This window comes from Typopeltis vanoorti, chromosome 1 (assembly GCF_054136105.1).
Source record: "Typopeltis vanoorti isolate ZY-2024b chromosome 1, IOZ_Tvanoo_1.0, whole genome shotgun sequence".
NCBI classification, from domain to species: Eukaryota; Metazoa; Arthropoda; class Arachnida; order Uropygi; family Thelyphonidae; genus Typopeltis; species Typopeltis vanoorti.
In genome coordinates this window covers 171,147,890-171,165,002 of record NC_143549.1, presented here as the reverse complement: position 1 = coordinate 171,165,002, position 17,113 = coordinate 171,147,890, and the positions used below count along the sequence as shown (strand labels likewise).

Sequence of the window (17,113 nt, the reverse complement as noted above, 5' to 3'; positions counted from 1 at the left end):
TTAATGCAGTTTTTAGCAAAATTACATATATAAAAAAAATTGACCAGCATATTTTATTAAAAATCAACTACTTAATTAATCCCAAAATCGTAAATTAAATTATTTCAGTTTAAAGGCAAAAAAATCATAAAACTAATAAGTAAAATAATATTAAATTACATACACTTACCTTTTAAAAATGTATTTTTCTGATTAAATTTAGTTAAATTTTCTGGAAAATTTTAGTTCAAATTTTCACCAATGGAGGGTGCTGTACCACATGTCTCATTTTTGAGACACATGCAAACGAAAGTCCTGTAAAACGTAGGGTGTACCGCTGGCAACTCGTAATGAATGCGTGCGAATTCCCAGTCGTTAGTGCGAACAGAAATGCTTTTTGTAAAAAGAAAGATTTGTTGCTGTGATGCTGACATTGGTGGGTAATGAAGTTAGTGAAGTTATTTTACGTAAGCGAGGAATCGTCACCGGGAGCTTTAAGAAAGTTTCGAACGCAGAAAAGAATGAAGGTCGAGGTCTTGTCACTTCTGCCGGACTACGGTCTCTAATATGACGCTTTGAGGAAACTTGAAGTTTGTGAAATCGCCCTCGTACCGACAGACCTGTGTTTTCCAAAACCCTTACCAGCGCTGTGGTATCACAAAGGAACGCCCTAGCAGTAGAATTAACAAGCTGCGTAAGCAATGAATTGGAATTTGCAAGAATCATGGGCATAGCGAAAACGTCCGTATTCTGCCCATAATACAAGCTGCAATCTCTTCACCGGCTGTTTCTAAGAGATAACCACTCGCTGGAGGAATTCGCAATGTTGACTTTGATAAATGTCGCAGAAGATCCACAATGGCTAGACAACATCTTTTGGACAGGCGAAGCGCATTTTCAATTCATGGGATAGTTAATACGCATAATTGTCCCATGCAATGAATTTGGGCGCAGGACAATCCACACACCTACACACAGGAGCAGTTGCATTCACCGCGACTCGCTATATGGTACGGCTTCACTGCATTCATCATTATGGGTCCCTATTTCTTTGAAGAGCCATATGCAACAAGAGGCTGGAAGACGTGCTCAGTAAATGTACTGCGCTATTTGCAATTGATACGCGAAAACGAGGTACCATGCCTGCGGGGGGAAAATATGTTTCTCACATAGTCACGTTCATGCAGGATGGGGCGCCACTGCATGTCGCATCTCTCATGAAGCAGTTTCTCATCAGGACATTTGGTCAAGAACGACTCATCAGCCGTAATTGCAACTCCGCATGCCCCCTTCCCCCTCGGTTTCCGGACTTGACACCAGTAGATTTTGGCTAGTGGGACTATTTAAAGTCCCGAGTGTATCTAAACAGCCTAAGTGTACCTTGGCGGATTTAAAAGATGCCATTCGCCGCGAAGTTGCTTGCATCCACCCGGATATGTTCTACGCTTCTCTAAAATGGCGTTCTAACCCGCTTGCAGCATATAATTGCTTGTGCCAGCGGACACGTTGAACCATTACTGTAGTGATATGTTTCCTGAATATGAATAAATAAATTTTCAATGTCATCACTGGGGTCTCCCTCTTTCATCGGTGAAATTTTAAACTAAACTTTTTTTCCGCCAAAAAAAGAATCCCCTCCTTGCGATTCACTTTCGTGCAAATCGCACTGTAATATACCACTTTTACCGATTTTTATTAATTATTGAAATATTTACAAATTTATATATATTAGATTGAACAACAAATTATCATTTATACTGAATATAACCATTTATTATGTTTAACCAGTGATATGTAATTTTCAAATTTTTGGATCATAAAATTTACTTATTTAAGAAAACGAATTTGTCAGCACTAAGTTGTTGCACTCCATTAACAGCCTTAACTATAAATAATATGAATTACATAACTGTTACCTAAGTACAATATTATTAAGAGTAGCACATCTGAGAACAGTAATGCAGAATAAAGTTTTGTAGGAACGCGAGAGAACTATCATTCCCAATTACAGAAGGAACAAATACATGACAGCACATCAATCATGCAATTCCTCGTTTGAAGAGATAGTGTGCTTTACTGAACACGCTTGCCATTAATAACACTGATACTCTAACGCCTAGTAAATCAAAAACTACGAAGATCTTTTAAATCGTATTTAAAGTACTTGTTATTGCTTTCTGAGAAGTGCCAAGACCTTTAAATCGTATACTACGGGTATATTCTGCAGCAAAACAATCAAACGAACAGAAAATGGGTATTTTTCTTTATTCCTGCTATCTTATACTCGGCTATTTCTGTTGGAATAGCTTTCTAGTGCACATCAAACCCACATACGCCTTTGCACAAAATTCAGAGTTAATAAAATGCAAGCAGTTCTCTCCCATCCATCGAGAGAGAACGTACGCACGCGCGCGCTCGTGCACACACACACACACACACACATTAATCACAAAGACATCACAACCACATTCGCAGAGAGAGAGAGAGAGAGGAAGATGAGCTCTGAGATCCCTACTTAATTTTCTTCGTACATCATTTGTTACTTGTTACCTTGGGACTTGCCATTTTCTGCTGGCGGGGGATCATTTCTACGTAGGTGGCAGTACACAAATGTATTCTCTGCAGTAAAATGGGAAAGAGGGTTGGAATTTTTACTTGGACAGTTCCGTTGTCTCCCGTTAATGAAGTTTCTCACTGGTGCTTATGACTTGTGCACGCCACCACCAAATGGTGACTTTTGTTATGACTGTCTGGCTATGATGTTTTATTCATCAAAATGTCAATTCAAAACCGAATATTTATAATAAGTGCTGTGTAGTGATACATAAACATTTCCGGTACATTAAAGACTTGTAGTTATTTAATGATAAACTAATGTATCATCATCGTCGTATTAATCACAGATACGTGAGCATGATATTAATGACTTTGCTTTTTTAATGTGATAATACAGCAAAGAAATATGAAGAAAATTGGATCTTTTTTTAGATAAGTGTGCATCTGTCATATCATATTCAGTGACATATCAGCAACGTCTTGATACTGTTTCCCTTTTTGCACATAATTGTTACTTCTTTTAATAATTAGTCTTTCTCGATCTGCTTTCTAATCAATCAAATTTAATTTAATAATTAAGGTTATTGTTTTCTGTTTCTTCATCTTTGACTCTATATAAAGACTTCTACGACTGTATATTTCACTTCTATAAAGAACCGTGTTTTTGTTTATGAATTCTAGAGGACATTTTTTACAAATTTTGGGAAAAAACTTAGACAATGGTAGTAATATTTTGTTAATAACTTTTAATTTATTGTAAAGTTAATAATATTTCATATTGATTGTTTTTGTATTTGAATGGGTCTGGATTGATGCCTAAAATAATTACTTTTGTAATATTTGAAGGGATAAAGCTTATGAGTAAGTAACTAATCTCACTTAAATATATGAGCTGATCAAAAATACTCGAGACAGAAGAGTTTTTGTGCACAGAAATTAAAGTAAAAACAATTACTTTTATTATTTCATTCCACAGATGCCTTCTTTCTTATACATTGAAACAATGGTGTCCTGGGATCTCATTGTTTAATGCATCTCGGGTAAGCTTTTTTTTTAAGATTGGACTTATCACCATCGTAAACTATTTATCTTTCAATATGATTTTCAGCTTGGGAAAGAAGAGGAAGTAGTGAGGAAACCCACCTGGTCAGTTCAGAAGCTACAGGGAATGCTGGGATTGGAATGCTAAGATGTAAGTTTTCATAGTTTGGCTATAGAAAGAAATTCCTGATGCATCAACTCGTTAAACACCTTCGCCAACTTCCATCTTCTTTTCTGGTAATATGTAAGATGTTACCAAACATCATCGATTATTGCACTTCGATTTGTTGGTGCTTTGCCTTCCAAACGTCTGTCCCAGATGTTGTTAATCAGCTTGACACATCTTAAGAGCACAAACAAATTGGATGAACAGTTTGGCAGATTGTTTGAACCATTTCCATTTGTAAAGTCCTTGTAATGGTTCCTTGCATGTGGATGATTCTAACGGCACAATCATTAGTGAAACCGATAAAATCCAATTAGATTTGAAAACATAAGTAATAAATTAAAAGGCTAGCTATTAAACACGAAGACTCGAGAGTAGAAATAGTAGATGATTTTATTCCTGGAGATCATACGATTAATTCTTGTAAATTATGAGAAAGGTTATTTATCAATGAAAGAAAACCAGAATATATAACAATGAAGCAATCTTATCATATGCTGTATTTCGCATCCTACTAATGGAGCCTTTAATATACATTTAAAATAACAGATGCACTCAATAAATTTTGGATAAGCATATGAATTTAGTAAGCATTAATATAATTCACAATAATTAATATTTATCGTGTAGTTGGTAGAAAACACCCATTAGTTGGATGGGTCTGGATTGATGCCTCAAATGATTTTCGTATTTCTAAAAACTTGGGTTTCCTCTTTCTCTTAATTTCTGCAAAACAGACAGTCTAGTCAGAGAACAAACGCGACAATCACACGATAAATATACAGATGTATTCAGATATGATTAACTGTTCTTTATTACATCAATTATTACATCAGTCAACCAGTTACTGAACTGATCCGGAAATACATCTTCTTCAATCATTACACACTTTGGGGATTATTACAAGATTTTGGGATCTTAAAAATTCAACGGGCTAAGATGGATTAGCTATATTTATGATTATTAGTAGTAATAATGTTTTTGTTGCCCTTCCAGCAGAAAACGAAGCTCATCTAGTGTGAATTCCATAACTCCTACTTTCTGCTTAACTTATGTGTTACACCACTACCAAATGGATTCCAGGTTATGTTTACGTTAGTAAAAACAACACCACCGAAAGCATTCTCACCCGCGTAACGAAGACCGATTAACTCAGTGCTGGAAAATAAATTGAACTGTAGGATTTCTTAATGATAATCCCACACCCACACACACACACACACACTCGCGCGCGCGCGAAGATGTTCAACTTTCAGTGCATTAGCACTAGGAAGAACGTGAGGAGAAAGATAACACTTTTTAACGTTGAATTTTTAGACGCAGATTAGGTTCTTGATGAAATAAAGAAGAAGGAAGAATGTTTAAAAGAATAGCAGTATAGAAAAAATAAATTTTGATTCGTAAAGAATTACAGAGGTAAAGTAATTCCTGTAGAGTGAGAGGAAACGATATGTTCTGGATACTAAAGAGACAAACTTTCATTGAAAATTACTGAACGTAAGTTGCAGAACAGAGTGCAGTATGGTCTCATCAGCAAACCTGTGGTGTTGATTGGATTTGAAGTCAACTTTAGAAGATTGTTGATAACTGGAAAATGGAAGAATAAGTGAAAAATGGAGCCAGTGAAGTCTAGCATTAATTACAAAGTCTAAGGATAAAATATGTCTACCATGACATGTAATGTGTGTCCAGACAAAGCCCGTTTGCAGAAATCAAGACAGACCATAAAATGAAAGCTTACTTAACAGGCCGCATCGAATTCCTTCCTGATAACAAGAGTAGTTACATGGGTTTATCGAAACATCTAAGCGTCTATACCGACTGAGGTTACAGAGAGTAACAGAAATAAGGGATGTTATAAATCCCTCCTTATTTCTATTAAAACGTAGAAATATTCGAAAAATAAAATAGAACAGAGAGCTTATGAGAACACATTCCTTGGTATAGGAGATGCCTTAGATTGCACTACTTAAAAGACGCCTTTTCCAGAAGCCCGTATATTCGCCTTTTATTAGTACTTTTTTGGTTTCACTATCCTAAGAGCTATTTCGAACTATTGATTCTCATCAGAGAACAGGTAGAAACCACAAGACAGCAAAACCTGCTGTTCAAAAGCATAACAATCTTATCTCAGAAAGTTGTGTTTTCATAACTACCGATCGGTGCATAATTTAAAACTGAAGCTTTTTTTTGTCCCTCATTTTCAATAATTTTAGCATATTTTCATTTATTTTATATTTTCATTTTTTATTTCATAAAAAGAATTCGAGTTAATTTTAACGCATTTCACGGATATCTCTGATGGGATTATATTAATTAGAATCTAAAATGTTTTATTATAAATAAATCTTTTATTATAAGTATTAGAATGTTAAAATAAAACATTTTAATGGATAATTCATTACTTTTTTTCTAATTATTTAGAGATATACTCGTGTGTTGTGTTCTTTGCTGTAAGTAAGCAATACAAGTATTCATTTCTTGTGGCGAAATTCCTACTTCTAGCTTCATTGTATTCCTGTAGAGCTAAACATTATAATGTTAGGAAATCTAATATAATAAATATTGTGAAATTAAATATTAGGTTAGCTAATGTTAGCTTATCAATCTATCCATTTCTTCAATCCAAATATCGTCTGCAATAGTGTTGACATTATCAACAACTTAACATCAGAAACATTTTAGTTATCTTGCTTGAGATTTATTTTATCTTTCGTTTCGTATATAATTTATTCTACTACCTTCAGATTTCTAGCACAGCTTGTTGCGTCTGTGTTATCTCTGTATGAACATTTATCCGTTATCATCTTAAGAAAGAATCGATGATTGAAGAGACAAATTCGCTCCGCTACATTCCCACCCCCCTCCTCTGTTTAATGCATTTAACAAATCTGTTTGCCAAATGCAAGACAAAAAAAAAAAAAAAAAGGCGCGTTGCTACTAACGCCCTCCAACAGAAAGCGAAATATTTTACTAAAACGTTTTGTTTGATAATTCCTTCCTGGACGTTTCTATAGTAACGAACATATAGTAAGAAACGTACAGTAATGCTTTAACAGTATGTGTAACAGAGAATTGTTCCATTTTTTTTAATCGTAGGTCACATTGAAAAATACCTCAGGGATCGCTAGCTGAACTCATTTTATATATCGGAATTTATATTTGTTAATCTATTCCATTAGTTTTGGCTGGAATTAACAGTCGAAAATCTACATATTTCAAGTCCAGTATTATGTTTGTTAACAGCATGCATTCCATGGTTTGTACGCATATTTTGCGGGATGAGTTTCCAGAAGGAAGAAACCGTCTGACACGTGTCTAATTTACCTTCGCATCGTTAATTTGCAAATGTACCTATCTAGTACCTAATACATAACATAATATTTCAATTTTATCCATTGTCACCCTCTAACTATACGTAAATTTGGAGTTCTTGTTCTTCCTTCGGTAATCTTTAAATAATGTTAGTACACTGATTCTGAAAAACAGGGAAGTTGGTGAATGATATTTTGTTAGATAGGGAAGGAGAATGTATACACGTGTTCTTATGTAAGGTTCGTGCTCCTTTATTAAGGCACAATTTCCTTACAAAACTGAATTATTTTTAGAGATTAGAAAACGCAGCACTTGAATATATATTTTTTAAAATATACATTTTCGAAAATGTCGATAAATTACTGAATGTGATTCAACAAAATGCTGATATTAAAATTCTGATAATCGTAACTATGGTAACGGAGTTGTTATTTATGTGGAATTCTTAAAGTTTCAAAAAATAGAAAAACAAAGAAACTTGCTTTATAAGTGTTTAAATGAGACTTTCCTGAGTCTGTCTAATTCAGAAGAGAAATAAAAGCTAGAAATTATCTGAGATGGCGAACGTGCTTGATGTAAACCTGCGATTAAGTCTGGTCAGGATTCTAAACTAGAATTTCGTATATCATGTAAATAACATTAATATAAAACATTTTTTTTAAAAATTACTAATATGAAAGCTAGGAATCATAACAGAAGATCTTTCTATTTATGATAATAAACTAAAACTCTAAATAAACTAATAAGAGTTATTACACGAGGGTTGTATAGCCTGAATTATGTTATACGTTTGCAGTGTAAATCATTTGAAGGTTCTTTGTTTATAAATATCAAATATTTACGAAACACCATAGCTTTTAAACTAAAAATGACATAAAATCTCGAAAGAATGGGAAGCCTTCCCTACTCCTGGACTAAGCAAACAAATCTTCTAGATAATATGCAATTAACAGATACACTAGATTAATTGTCTTAGTTGCCTCTTCCGTATTTCTAAACCACTGAATCCTTTCGACATTGACTTCTTTATCTTCTCTTCTATCATTTGATATCTCCATTTTCTGAGACAGATAAATTTAGTGTCTCCGTATGTTTGTTTTTTTAACAGCATAGCGTGTTCTGGATTTTAATTCCGCCTAACGAACAGCCTTTATAAGGACATTTAAATTGAAGGTGAGTAGTATTCCAGTCGCATATGAAAATGGAAAGGGTTCCTCTCTTCTGGGTTTTTCAACCGGAAAGTAGCAAACCGGTCCGAGAATATACGCATTTCATAGTCATAACATTAATCTGGTTTTTATGAAGTCCAATTATTTGGCTGTAATATGCTTGCAGTTTTGAGCTACGTACATTAAAGGAAAACACAAAGTCATCTCAACATCTTTTGATTATTTTTATCGCTCAATTCAGGAATCACATTTCACACCCACAAGGAAGGAAGGAATATATTTCTTTATCAATAATATCTCAAAAGTACTATTCATTGGTGCTTCTCCTTTAATATTTGAACGTTCCTCGATATTAACTGAGCATTCTGATTAGTTATTTAGCCACATAACTTTGATTTGAATTTCCTCTCCGAATGTTTCATTTCCTATAAATCAAATTTCAGGTGGAATTTTTATTGTAAAGTACGGAGTACTTTTCCAAAGTTTTGTTAACTGTAACAGAAAGAGATAAAAATCTCTCTCTATGTAATTTAAAAAACTTTCATTTGGAGAATCAAAACGAACATAATGTTTCCATAGCAACCATAAGTTCCGCCTTTAGTAACTGAGCTGTGAATTTGCGCTACTTGAACTCAGAAAAAAAAATCTTAATTTTAAATACAGAACATTTAAGTATATGGAATCTAAAGCCTATATTCATATTTTCCTTTTAGTTCCATTACTTACCTCACATTCTATTAAAATTAACGTAATGCGTGATATTATTGCAATTAACGTTCAGCCTCCTCCACCTCATCAACCAATATCCATATTTCAGTCTTATTAGTATTTCCTGTTAATATGTCCATTCATTTAAATTTTCTATTCATAAACCAAACATAACTCATAATATTTTTGAGTTATGAATCGATAGCGATTAGGGGGGGGCGGAATAATTTATTACAAATTATTCCGAGATAATTGTTCACGTTTCTACTAAATTAAAAGTGTAAATTGGACATTCGGCTTTTAACTTTCTAAAGACTCGTGGTATAATTTAGAAATAAGGCGCTTGTCTGAATAAGTGTCTTATTTCTAAGTTTTCTAAAAATTCGAAACTTAACGTGCTGAGTGGTAAATTCACTTTACATAAGAATACCATCTAGAGGAGCAACCTCGTCTTCGGCATATTCGAAAGAAAGGGAATTAGCCTATCTGAGCTAATTGTTCAATAGGAATTGAAGAATTCGTAGTCTGTGAGCTTCCATGATCTTATCACGAATATGATTTGCATCCATGAACAAAATTTAATCTGAATACCATCGTCTTTTCTAATCAACGCGATTCACTAAAAAACTTAAGGAGGGTCGTATAAATGGATCATTAAGAAAATCATAAGGAAAATACAATTCGAAATTGATTCTGTAAATTACTGTTTAACCGCACATTTTGCAAATAATAATGATTAATGATCAACTAAATAATAACTTCAGAATAATAACCTCCATCAACACAAACATTTCATGCCCTAATTAGGAGCTAATACATATTGATTTTCTTACCACCGACTAGGACGGCATGGTGTTTAAAAGCATTTCAAAGCTGAGGAGAAAATAATCAAGGTAGAAATCTAGACGATGATTTACAGGATTCTACAGTTCTACAGTTAATGGCTTTTAGACACGTACAAAGTAATTGGAATTTGGTACGAGGTTAACCAATTTACTTCATTTAATAGCATCGAATAAGGATAGATTCCTGAGCAAGATAGACTCCCGGTTCTTTAGATTTTATGCAACTTATAGCTATTGCTTATTGCAGCGAATGAGAGCGGGAGTTAAGATATTGGCAGAAAACGTCTGGTAGTATTTAGCAAAAGTCAGAACCGTAATTTGCACAAGAAACACATCTTATGTATATTAAGCAAACTCCCCAATGATTAATAACTGAGAATATGCAAAGAAAGCGATTATTTATGCGCATTATTGAAACGAAAGGATCGCATGAGGGAGTTCCGTACGGATATTAGTTGCGGTACCGTTAAAACGGAATCGGTTAACAATTAAGGCAACCTTAATTTCTGAGAAGTTGTAATGTGGAAATTATCTTTTCTTTTCAGGTGGTTAATTTGTCACCTGATTATCGTCTTCGTTAGGGAGAACTCTCTCTCTTTCGTGAATGATTTTTCCGATAATTTCTGCGACTGAATTAAGCTTATTGTTAACTTGAGCATACTGCAGAACTCCGGAAACTGAATGCGCGCACACACCCACACGCTGCGAGAAAGAGAGATTTCGCCCGAAGAAATCTGTGAAGCCAAAAAAAGAGCAGAGTAGAGACCGCTCTTAATTATTCACTTTAACAAACTGAACAGTCGGAGAAAGAAGTTCGCTGTTTTAATGCACTTATTCTGTTTCCAGCTTGACTTCTCTTTTCAGTCAAACGTGCTCTTGTCATTGTTGCATTATCTTAACACACTTTTACTAAGGATTTATTTGATTTTGCAGTGGCTCTTTAGATAAACTTTGTAATAATAAAATACTAAATAAAATAATAAAATTTGTCTGTTCGGTTTATAAATAAATGAGAAATTATTTATGCATAGGTGCTTCCTATTTGTACAGTATACTTTGAAACAAAAAGGAAAGAGGGGGAGATAAAGGAAGTCTGGGAAATAACGTTTTTCCTTAATAGATACCCTAAGACAACTTTGTATGTTAAAGGGGAAAAATTCTCTTGCAAGAAACGTAATATAAACCACAAGAAATTGAATCCGTTCAAGTCCCAAGAAATATTAAAAGAAAAAAGTAGTTAAACAGTGGGCTGTGGATTGCAATATTCTATCACACAGCATAATATTTAGCTCGTATTTCGTCTTCTTCTGAAATGAAAATCTGAAATTACGAAAACTTCAAAAACTCTGCAGCTGAGTTGATTTCTACAAGGATATTTGGTTTGAAAGCCCTGAATTCGAATTCCGCCTCTAGGACGGGATTCGAAACAAGGACTTTTCATCTGAACGTCAGTTAACCGGTCTGATACGGATGTGGCAGGGATTTTCTCCCTGGGGTTTTTCATTAACTAGCCAAAAGCTCACACGCAGTATTATACATATACTATGGAAATAAGGATAAATCACTGTGGAAATAAGGATTAACCATCCTATTCTGGTTATTCATCCGAATCTTGTTTAGAAATTACCTGTGGTGACATTTATTTTACTCTTTTTCTATGTGTAAGCGTAAAACAGAACAGAATAAATGTCGCCCCTAGTAATTTAGTAATTTTTTTAATTCCAAAAGTTAAAAAAAAATATATCACTGGCTTGGGCCTGCACACTTTGGGAACCTCTAACATACATTAGTTATTCCAATATAACAATGTATAACTTCCACTTTAAATTTACAATTAGTTGTGTTTCATTACTAAAATAATGATGTTAGAAAGTGAACATTTTCCTTATTAATTATCACCGAAGGCAATAATTCACCGCAGTACAATTCACTCTGCACGTGCGCACTGTGTCTAAGTGATGCATGCGAAGTTCACATGGAACAAAAATGTATGTGCATACTGCGTCACAAATTTCTCTCTGACAATATTAATTTAAGAAAAACGCTGTTTTCTATGGAATGAAATAAAATGTTTCTATTTAAAAATTCAGCGTCATCTTTGGCATATCCGTGTCATCGACAGGTCAAAGGCCAGCATCAAAAATCGTTAAAAACGTCATTAATTGTAGAAAATGGCAGCGCATCTACAAAAATTGATAGTGATGAAAGGTCACAGAGGTCGCAGCTCAAATGAAAAATGCTCATATTAATAGCACACACACACACACACACACACACACACACACACACACACACACACACACACACACACACACACACACACACACACACACACACACACACACACACACACACACACACACACACATATTTGAATTACGCCAATGATAAATTATCTAAGCTAATTATGGTCATGCTTTATTTCCGATTTATTCCATGTATGCATTTTAATGTTGATGCCCAATCGTTTAAAGAGTTTCTTGACAGATGTGAAATATTCGCATGAGATGACAAATGTTCTCGGTATAATAAGTAGGTTTTCGTTTGATTTTTTTTTCATCTTTATCGAGGTTTCGAAGTAAACATAAGATATTTAAAATGTTTAATCACCAGTCAAAAAGCAATCATCAGCCCACCTCCGAGTATAATCGCATTCAGATAATTTTGTATTTTAAGATAAGAACTTACTCGATCGATTTGCATAAATATACTGGAAATTGGTGAGTTTCATGAAGGAATAATGTAATTCGCATTATAAGGAATAAAACTTGAATAAATGTCGTAGTAGATTTTGTCTTTCTTTCGGAATGGACTGAGGATCATGTAGAATTTTCAATTTTTTTATGTGATTCCACTCACAAAATAATTAAGGTTATAGTACATTTGTTTGGGGTTCGTTAAGTTTTTTTATTATTTTTCAACATTTATTTATTTAAACAATTTGTAAATCTTGTTCTAGACACTAAACGGGAAACTTTTTCAAGCCACTTCATTCCTTCATTCCTCCAACAAGCTGGGTGGTGATCTGATATCAGGCGACGAAATTCATCTCCCTCCTCAAAACATTCACAAAACATCCATGCAGTTACAAGATATAGCAATAATGCTTAGTAATGAATGACTATAACAAAATGTGGACAGAAATTGACAAATGTCAGAAAGAAGAGAATTCGGCTTTAGAGCTCTCATATTCGTAGAATTCATGTTTGTGATATTAGAAGGCCCAATGAATGTGTGTTAGTTGGCAGACTGTAGACCGCTAAGTAACACTAAGAGTTTCGGTTATATATTTCACTAGTTTCATCTCCTAGTTCCAAATATCGGCTGAAAATATCATCCGTGTTTGTCGTGATTACAAGAGATTTCACTATAAATGATTGTGAAGTTTGATATTTAGAATGTTCGAGTGGTGGTTATTGTCATAAACTGCACTGACTATCTTTGGTCAATGACGTCAAATCTTTAGTCGAATCATAAGGCAAACTTGTCCTTTTGTTTCTGCCTTTCGTAAGGGAAACAAAAGGATATTTATTCGCAATAGAATGAATTACTGGGTATAAGGAATCTTCATCTGGTAGTACTATCCTTTCGCAGAAGGAATTAAAGATTTTTAGGGAAGTTTTAGTTACTCCGTTCTCAGTGCATAAAGGTGTTCTGATATCTTGATATAAATTGAAATAGATAAAAGCAACATCTTGAGCAAAGAAGAAAGCCAAGTTGTTTGGAAAGAAACGCGGGGAAGAGATTTCTGTGGTTTTCTAAGGATCTACATATTAAACACAGATTAAATTTAGGGGAAGTGTTTATTTTTCCTAAAAACAAAACATCTTTTTTTTTTTTTTTTTTTTTTACAAAATCAGTTCTTAAATTTCACTGAAATCGAAATGAATTTTTATGTAATCTTCAACTGAAAGGATGATATAAAAGTCAGCATTTCAGGCACTAGTAGGAAATATTTTTGAAGTAAATATTCAAATATTGAAGTAGCTGACAAATGAAAATGAAAAATGGAGTGCACCGGCGAAACTGTAGACCTGAAATGAATGAGAAGGATCGTAGAGATAGTTGAGAGAAGCGACCTCTATGATATTCCTACATTACTTGGGAATCTGCATCGAATTAGAGAAAAGTCTCTAAAACTGGATCCACCAAAATCTGTAAAGCTGTTTCCGAGTATCCAGACGACTTGACTGTAAACGAAAGGAAAATTGTAAGGTTACACAGAGATTACAGATAAAAAAATGAGCCTAAAACAATATAACAAGTTTAGGTAAAGATCATAATTGGGAGTATCTCAAACAATCTTCTCAGCTAAGATTTTGCTGCTAAGAAGATTTCTTCAATCCTTATTTCAGGAAAGAAAGTATACTGGTGAACAGAAGGAAGAATTTTTCATTTGTACTGTAGTAATCAGAGATAGCAAATAAAAATTAAAGAGAAATATTTGCAGAAACATTGAGAAAAAGAAAGTTTGGAAAGAAAGACAATAAAAATTTGAAAAAATCATCATTATTAATTATACGATGTTTTCTTTGAACTCGACATTTGGTGTATTCACCAATCATTTCTGATTTTGTCTTTATAACTGTGTGTTTAAAATGAAATTTATTATTTTTCGTATATTTTTTTATCAAAAAATGTGTGCGTTTTTTTTTTATCAGTCAGTTCCTTGGCGCATTCGGTAATAATTAATAAATAAACCCGACTTCTTCAAAAGATGCTTTTGAACAAGTCAGATTTAAATCTCGTCTAGACATTTATAAAGGAATTTCAACTGAAAATGAGACAGTCCGTCTCATACAGAGGTAAAGAGTATTTCTTCCTCGAAAAGGAGCCTCCGTACCTTAGTCGGTAACGACAATGCTCTTCAACAGGAAAGACCATCTAGAATACAAAGGGCTTTCATAAAGGACTTTATTTCAGCTGAAGGTAAATTTGCCTGTCTTATACGGAGGTGGGAAGGTATTCCTTTCAGAAATCAGTAATTTTATCGCTGCAGACAGAAAAACCAGCCAGGAAACACAGATTTAATATGCTTCGTAATCTTACATGTTTCTTATGTAATTCAAAAAAACCCTCCTGGTATTCTGTTTTTTTTATTTTTTATTTTTTTTTATTTTAATCTCTCGGAAAATCAAAAAACTGATCAGAAATTTTGTGTTCTTCTGGTTCAAAAACAGAAGACCACAACCAATTAATGGATATTATTTGTCCATAGTTATTTGGGCTGTACTGTCTAAACACATCCTAACAAATTGGTCCAAACACTGGTGGAATAGATTTCTCTGAAGTTAATGCTAATAGCGTAACTAACAGTAATTAAGTTGAATTTTAGGAAAGAAATGCAATTCTCTTTATATAATAAAATACTTTTGTTTGTTTGCTCGTTTGTGTAAGAGAAGAAATGATGTTACCTGTTCCATTCGACAACCACAGATTCTGATTCTGATCGTGTACATGGTAGCAAAATATATCGTACATATTCTCAATACATTATATTAATAAATAAGCGATATTTCAGCATGCTTCGCTCACTTAAGCTCTAGTACAAATGCAAAATACAATAAAAATATTTTGTAGCTGACTTGAAGATATTCAGAGAGAGTTCTTTACAGAATAAACATCAAACGACAAAACTAAATCTTTTTCGAAACTTCCACACAGTGGCGACTAAGTCAAAGCAATAAGGTTATTCCAGTATCTGAAAAGAAAGTTTTCCATTTTATGTCTCGGCTTTAAATCGCGGACATAGCGACCTTCTATTTCATCACAAAAGATAAGCCGTCTTTCCAAAAGGTTTCTCCTAACTGACAGATACTTTTATTGGTTCCCTTTCAGAGGTGGTGTACTCGAGAGAGGAGTTACACGATTTAAGAATCTGTTCTTAAATTGTGTAGCTAGGCAAGTACTAAAGAATGTCGATGGTACATTTTATGGTGACTTTTTTTACCTTTGGAAAAGAAAAAAAAATGAAATAAGGGAGAGGAAACGAAGAACAGATTTCAACTGAAGTGAGTGAAAATAATAATAATAATAATAATAATAATAATAATAATAATAATAAATAGGCACATTTTGCAGTTATTCTATTATTTTTGTACATATGAAAGAATGATTTAAAACATAAGAATAAAATATGATGGGAAAAGGAAACAGAAGATTTGAAACAAATGAAAATAGAATCTAAAAGAAAGAAAATACTAAAATTAAATTATATAAACTACATTTTGGGTATGTATTTATTTTTAACTTCCATTAAATATGTATGAAAACTAATTAAAGTAAGGAATTTTAATGACAGTTTTACTATGGTAAATAGGAGAAAATTAAAAGATTTTATTATTTACAGATTTTAGGGAAATCTAGAAGGAATGCAGGAGAAGAGTAGAGGAGTTTACGCTAATTAAAATAAGGACTGAGACAACTAAAACCACGGGATCTGCGTATTGCATCCTCTAATTGTATGCATTTTCCAGTCAATCTGTTTTGTGTGGAACGAACCTCACTCATCGAAAGTTGGATTCTTTCTTTTGGATCCGAGATTGAAAAATAGATCTTTCCCATTATAGAGCAAATGTTGCGATGGTCTGTCGACTGCGCTGTGGAGACTTCATAGAAGAGTTAAAGTCAAAATTAAAGTTAGGTGTTAAGTGTTTCTTGGAGAGAGAACAGAGAAAAATATGAAGAGATTGTAGCTTCATTAGGTTATCTCAATCCGGGTCTTCTTTCTATCAACAGTACAATTAAAGATGAGTTAGCCAATCTCTTGAGGTAGTGACAATGTTTCTCCTCCCTAAAAAGTAGGATTTCAGTCCACAAACTGGCTTGAAGATATGTAGTTACTAAACGTAATGCACTGACCTCCTTGTTTAACGCCTTAGTTGTTTCGGCGGGAATTAAAATGAAAAGCAGAAGCTAATACTGTGAATTAAGCAACATTTTATTTCATGGATACGCCGATGAGTAGATTCATTCGATTAGTTCACATTATATTAAAAAAAAGAAATATATAAACAATGAATTTTAATAGAACGATGTGATGTTTTCGTGGGATTTTTGGAAAGCAATTAATAAAATTCGGTGAGAAATTTTTTTCCATCAAATTGCTCCAAGTGCTGTGCAGTTAATCTTATAACGTATTTGCAAGGATTCATTCTAATATGTTTTATTGATTTTTGTTTTCTTTCTATATCTTTCAGACCTTACACACTGTTTTAACTGAAAATGCTTCGTAATATGCTTGATATGTTGGTGAATTATAATAATATTGAGTAAATGGAGTGCAAAGAATGATTAAATGATTGAGTGATGAATGATTGGTTACCAAAACTTAC

The 17,113-nt window shown here is 33.5% G+C and overlaps 1 long non-coding RNA gene across 3 annotated transcripts in view; it reads left to right on the top strand.

The window, feature by feature from the left end:
- Positions 1 to 16,864, top strand: part of LOC150110642 (uncharacterized) — a 36,737-nt gene extending 19,873 nt beyond the window's left edge. Inside the window, exons 2-4 of one of the 3 annotated variants that reach the window (XR_016548556.1) lie at positions 3,512 to 3,575; positions 15,618 to 15,790; positions 16,129 to 16,864. This is a non-coding gene — a long non-coding RNA (uncharacterized LOC150110642). Of the gene's footprint in view, positions 1 to 3,511; positions 3,576 to 3,653; positions 3,728 to 15,617; positions 15,791 to 16,128 lie in introns of those variants that run through there. The other 2 variants (XR_016548558.1, XR_016548557.1) reach the window with 2 other exon arrangements.
- The last annotated feature ends 249 nt before the right edge of the window (positions 16,865 to 17,113 follow it).